The sequence below is a fragment of the Agelaius tricolor genome, unplaced genomic scaffold, assembly GCF_023055355.1.
Source record: "Agelaius tricolor isolate 1412-34295 unplaced genomic scaffold, bAgeTri1.0.p SCAF_8, whole genome shotgun sequence".
NCBI classification, from domain to species: Eukaryota; Metazoa; Chordata; class Aves; order Passeriformes; family Icteridae; genus Agelaius; species Agelaius tricolor.
In genome coordinates, this window is record NW_027269268.1 from 15838733 (window position 1) to 15845613 (window position 6881).

Here is a 6881-nt window from a genome sequence, read left to right on the forward strand (position 1 = left end):
TAAGAAATAAAATGGGTTTTTTAATGTAGTTTTATACAGAGGGGTAAGTTTTCTGGTATGGAAATAGGCAGCCTCAAGTAAGCAATTTTAGAATAGTGCAGCAGTTTCCTGATAACTCTAAGGAGTCTGGGCTTCAGGTGCTCCATTCAACAATTTCACTGTTCAAAAGGCAAAATAGGAAACCCACGCAAAAGCTACAACTGTGCTAAACTTCCTGGAAAAGCCAAATACAGGAAAAGGCTTAAAACTATTTTTATTTAATTTTTTAAAGGAGAAGGCTCACCTATGAAAGTATCAAAGGCTTAAGAAGAGCTGAGTTTGCTGAAGATCAGCTCAAAAGTAAGCCATGAGGCACATAAATAATTTAAATTCTTTTTTCCCTCTCTGCACAAGTTAACGCTACTGCAGAGCTTGGTTCCTGCTTTGCCCTTACCCACAAAGAAGCAGGAAGTCCCACTCAAGAACAGAAACAACACACTAAAGCAGAAACATACTTTACCATGTTGAGAGTCCAAAAGTATTCAAAAAAAGCTTTGCAGTAGGCAATTTTTGGAGACAATAGTGATTGAACTGCTGCAGAGAGGGCACTGTAAAGGACTGCTACAAAAGAGTTTCTCAGCACCAGGACACATTTGCACTTTGGCTCACACATGTCCAAGCTGTACATCGCTGGGAAGAGCTGGAGATCTCTCGAGGGACTGAACACAAACCTAATAAAAGCTCAATTTAATTAAACAACCAACAGCTCTTCAGGCTGTCTGAAACTCAGGAGCCAGTTCAGTCCTAGTCCAGTCTACAGCTGATTCTGTTGTAAGCTGGCACCTAAGTACGTACTGGCTTCCTGCTGTTGGTGCCTTTGAGTGCTGAACACCCCTCTTTGTGACCCTGAAGGGAACTTGACAGCTCCTTCCTATCTTCAGGTGAGCTTTGGTTTTGTGTCTGAGAGACAATTTTCCAGAGCAGCATGTTTTGTGACTGATGAAGAGAGAAGTGCAGAGCCCCCTGCTCACTGTGGGGCTGGAGACCAGAATGGGAGCCAGGGAAGTGCCAGGCACAGCCCAAGGAAGGAGGCCCCTGCACTGATCCTTAAGATGAAATACCTAAGTTTCTAGACATGAGATTTTATGGAAATTAAAAGTACTGTGTGCAGTATGTGAAGATGTTTTAAGCTGGGTTTTGTAGCACTGACCTTCTAAATAATACAGTAGTTTCATTTATGTGTGTATTATTGGTAGCAGAATAGGAAGGGGACACTCCTGAAAGAAACAAAACAAACATTTAATAATTTTTTTACTGTGACAGCTTGTTGTCCAGCTGGGAAGGTAACAGATATTACATATCTGTGATCTGCAATGCTACAGTGGTTTTACAAATTTCTGCTGTTAGTAAAGTCATTGAAGCAGGAAGAGGTAACAAAGATAATCATCCCAATGTAAGGCTCTATTAACTGTGAAATTTTTCTGTGGAATGCTTCAGTGCTTTTTTACAGTAATGATGGCATGGAGCCTTGTGCCTGTATACATTTTTCATGCAGTAAACTCCATTTCTTTTCCTCTCAATAAAGTGCTTTTGAATTCAGCAAGTAAAAAATGTTGATTCAGCAAGACACAGAGGACACCCACACACATTCAGCTGGCACGGTATCTGCTGAAACACACCACCTGCTGTGGCAGGGCTCTTCAGGCAACTGCTAGGACATATGGAAACCCCAGGATGTCCTGGGAAGTGAAATAGGAAGACTCATATTTAAAGATTCCCTGTGTTTTCATTTTACAAAAGAATAGTTCAAATGTCACTTCTTAATTTGAGAAATAAACTATTCTATGTACTCTTTACAAAAAGCCCCAAAGGAGAAAATCAGAAACCCACCCTTAGTTTGTTTTTAAAGCTCAGAGCCTGTTCTATTTTAGTCCATGCAAATATGCACTTGGCAGAGGATTCCACCTAAACCATCAGTCAGAAATCTAGGCAAATGCTTTACACTCCCAGAGAGAGCCAGAGTTGTTCTTGCCCATGCAAGGAGGTGCCTGCCCTGTTGAAGGTCACTGGAGATGCAGGTGACTCCTGTCACAAACCACACTATCCTTCACAACAGTGCTGCCATGAAACAGCCCTGATGGATTTCTTCCCAGGGTGCCAAAAAGCCAGGATGCAGGTCTGCTTCAAACCCACCATGGAATGAGCCTTGATGGAAACACACCTTGGGACCCAGGCTGAGAAAGGGCAACACAAGGATATTTCTCTGGGCAGGGCTAGAAATCCCCTGTCAACAGCAGCATCTAACAAGCTTCCAGCTCATTGTGAATGCCAATGGATTGAATAAAAACATAGAGCAAAAATGTCAAGATAGAGAATGTTAGAGCTCAGAAGACAAAAGTTAATTCTAATATTCATTGACTACAAACATGGAAAAAACCCAAACACCAGGAATGCAGGAAATAAATCATTAACAGTGCTGAAAGTTAAGGGAATAAAAGATTCGACTACTTCCACTGTTTTATGGGAAACTCCAAAAAAACCTTTGCATCTTATCAGATCCCTTGACAGCTAAACATCTTCATGACTTTGTGTTACAGGGAAGGTTACTGAAGGTTGAAAACTCCCTTTGAATCTTCACAGTGATTTTGCAGCTTTCAGCTTTCTGAAAAAGTCCCCAGGGCTGAATTCAAATTGGAATGGAAAGTGCATCTCCCACACCCCAGTACAACTCTTTGCCTTGCTCCAACTGCTCTTGTCCTCTTATTCTTCTTTAATAATTTGTCTAGAGCACCCTCACCACAAAATCACTGTGAAAACTCAAAGGGAGTTTTCAGCAGCAGGCCCCAGTAAGCTCAGTCACAAACCTGCTTTTAAATGCTACTCATCAAAACAAGTAAAAAGAAACAACACATTTCATACAGGAGCAGAGATGACTCTGAATTAAATAGATTCTGAGCTTCCCCAGAGAACTCTGAAGCACTTAGGAAGGAAAAGTCAGCCTGCACTACTTCTAAACAGGAAGCAAGTGCCTTGTAAGTGGGAATTGCTAAACTTTTCTTTTTTTTTTTTTTTTCCCTCTAGTGTCTGTATTACACAGGAAAGAGAGGTGGCAATCAAGAAAGAAGTTTCAGAAAAGGTGGGAGAGGGGTTAAATAAGTGGAGGACATCAGAATGCACTGAATTTACTTTTTTTTAGTTGCAAAGGAAGAACAGAATATTAATGGCAGAACAGTTACTCATGAAGACCCCAATTCTGTTTTATAGGATCTTTAGCTCAGTTTCCAAAGTTCTGTGGAAAACATTGTCATTACAACACATGGCTTAGTCTCCTGGGAAACTGAAGCAAAGCCACCAGAGCACAAGCAAATTAGATTAATCTCCAGTCTTAACTGTACTTTAACCCCCCTCCCCTGCAGCTGGTAAAGCTCAGCTGACAAGATAGGAACGTCTTAACAGCGAGGCTCAAAACACTAAATTGTCCAACAGTCCCACCACCACTGAGGTATATCCAAAGCAAGCAACAGAGGCTCCCCAAAGTGTGCTTGGTTTTCTTCCTTTAAAAAAAAAAAAGGCAAAAGAAAATAGCAAAAAAAAAAAAAAAAAAAAAAAAAAAAAAAAAAAAAGAAGAAGAAGAAAAAAAAGAAAAAAAAAGTTAAGCTCATTCATTAGAACAAGAAAAAAAAATAGATATTCTGAGATATTCTGAAGGAAAAGTAAAAAATACAGCAATTTGCATGTATGTGTTGAATACCCTGTTAACTAAGAGCCAAGTTAAACTCTACTGCTAACAGAGCTCAGCCAGATACTGTCTTATCTCTCTAATCACAAACTGAATGAAAAAAATGGGGAAGCAAGATGAAAAACAAAATTACTCAAACACTTGCATGCCTTCAGTTCTCTGATCTACAAAGCATCAAAAGTAGACTCAAAGCTGTTAATTTTTTTCCCCTTTCGGCATCAGGAAGATTCAGAGGCACAGAAATGTTTGTTGCCTCAGTAAAACTACATCATCATGCTTTTCCTAATCCTATTAGGATGAGGACATGACAGTGGGATGCCAGGCAGTATTTCCACTCTTAGCAGGAAGCAGAGGGCAGCAATGGGGGTGCCCAGATCTGTGGAGTCTGTTCAGCAGCACAGAACAGGCTCAGAGAAATGTCAGAGGAAATCAGGTACTTGGCTAATGCAAGCTCTCATTCAGCATGTAACAAGAGGCATAAATACAGAAAGTGAAAGCAAAGGAAATGCCAAAATCTGCTTGAAGGCTTTGTAACACCAGCCAGGTAGCATTAAAGACACATCAGTCTCATCCTGTGACCTGCCATTCCATATTCACAGGCTACCTTCAGCCCCACCAGTCACAGCTACTGACAGAGCAGTGGCTTTCAAGAATTTTGGACTGATATTACCAGCTTTTAGAATGGACATGAATGAAAAAAATGGTTTAAAACAATAAACAGGTAAAATATTCAACATGAAGGTTGAATAAGCCAAAGCACTGACTTGAATTTCATTCAAGTCAAGAAGAGACTTTCTGTTACAGACAAGGATTTTGGCTGACAAAGAATTTTCCTTAATTAATAATTCACTTCCTTGTTACAGATTTCGTGCACCTAGGAATCATGTTCCAGCTAGCTTGAGGAAGATTGCTACAATAAAACCCAGACAATTAACTTGTGAACTAGGACAGAAGAATGGCCACTTTCTACCCTTCATTCTGGACAGTATGGCAATCCATCTACCTTGTACATTCATCCCCCATACCTCAGTTAGCATCTTTTTACTCTGAAAGGAAGCCCTCAGCAGTGTGCCAGAGACTAATTTGGCTCCCTTCTCACAGATATTAATTAAACCCTCATCCAAATGAGGACTGGAAGATGAGTCCTTTTCCCTTGTAATGTTTTAAAATGCAATTAAGAGTAAATGGTACAACTGAAAGATGCCTAGACACACACAGATGGGTTCCAGATGCAGAACAATTTGCCACAAGCAACATTCATTCCAAACACAAGGTGATGGCACCAGGACAAGCCAAGGAAGAATGGGGCTTAATTAAATTTCATTAGAAGAACATAAAATCTTGACACAGCACTCTGTAACAGCTCTGTCTCAAACACTGCCTGATCAAATCCCTTGGACTGTGGTATGACAGTCCTTCCCCATCCGTGCCACTGGGACTCCAGGTATTTCAACAGTACTGGCAACCTTCTGTACCCTGGGAAGGAGACAGTGACCCTGAGGCTGCAGCAAGAGCAGCTCCTGTCACCAGAAGGGTTTTAATCCAGCCACACCCCGCCTGCCACTTGAGGGGAAAAAGAGGGGGTGTAGTTCTCAGTAAATTGGGAAAACCATATATTATCACAGCAGCTTCACTTTTGTACTAATTAAAAAATACATATATAGGCTGGGGGGAGATAAAGACTTGTGACAAGTGCACACAAGACATAAATATTATCTGGATAGGAAAATACCAGAATTTGAAAACACCAGAAGCTTGCATGCAAGTTAAAACTCACTATTATTAGTCCGATTCCCCTTTCCCATTCCCTTTGGTTCCTCTGTGAAAAACAGAGCTGGTGAAAGCTCAGTTTTCTTCAGAGTGAGATTCCTTCAGCAGAAGGAACACTGATGATTTTATATGCATTCAGAGAATTTGCATTCATTAATGAATTTTTTTCATTTTCCTGGAAGCAACCAAGGCACTGGCAGGAGTTAAGGGAAGCTACAAGTCCACCTGCCTGTATAAGCTTGAAACAACCCTAAGCCACTGCTGCTTGCTTGACCTGCCTGTTCTCAAAATCCTGGTGCCAGCCTCCCAACAGCTCCTTACCCTCCACACCTGCAATGCTCTCTTTGGTGAATGCAAATCACACTTTGGTAACCATCACCTAAACCAGCAGAAAAGCACTGTAAAAAAGAAGTGACTGACCAGCATACACACAGTTTTTGAAAATCCTCTATTTTTTTCCCCTCTGGTGCTAAGCAGGCACACAGTAAAACAAACAAAACACCAATCTGAAAATGGATTTTCTGCTAGGTGGCTTTAAATAAGACTGAATGATGAAAAAGCTTGAACCTTTGGCACAGAGAAAGACTGTTCAAAGTGAACACCCCTAGAGAAGGAAATGCCAGAGCTAAAGGAGGAATGGACAAAGCAGATAAAGCTGTCAGTTCTGGCAGAGGGGAGAGGCTAAGAAGTTCCTAAATCCTAGAGTAAAGACCAGGATGGAAAGAATCCGAGTCAAAGCCAGGCTGTTCTGAATTTGTATGCACCCTATAAAAGGCCTGACAAAGATACTTTAACTGAAATAAAACCTGAAGGCTTGAATTTATTCAGGAATGAACCTTGCTTCTTTTGTGCACATTCATTAACAGTTCAAAGGACCAAAATTCAATTTTGCTACTTTAAAAAAAACATAAACTCTTCAACTCACTGAGCATCCTGAGCAACACAGATACATTGAAGTGTCTGCTGGATGCAGCAGAATGAACACCTTTCTGACCTGCAGAAGCAAACCAAAACAACAGCTTGAGGCAGATTTGTTTTGAACCACATAATGTTCTATGTGTATCTAAAAAAAAAACCAACTGAAAACACCCAAACCTTTCTGGCACAGCAATTGTCACTTCAAAGGATTTTTCACACCCCTGATTACATCTGGTTCCCTTCAGAGATTGCTCTGAATACAAAATAGATATGCTGTGAAATAAAAGCTACTTCATACCATAATGTTACCATTATTTGTTAACATCTAGCTCTACTATTTATTTTCTTCTAGTTTAGCAGAACTTGCTGCATACAACCATAGAGACCTGATGCAGTCTATTCAGCTCTTGTACTGCAGTTTTTCCTCCACCAGCTGCAAGTTAACTGATTTCAGTGGATATCTGAACACTGCCCT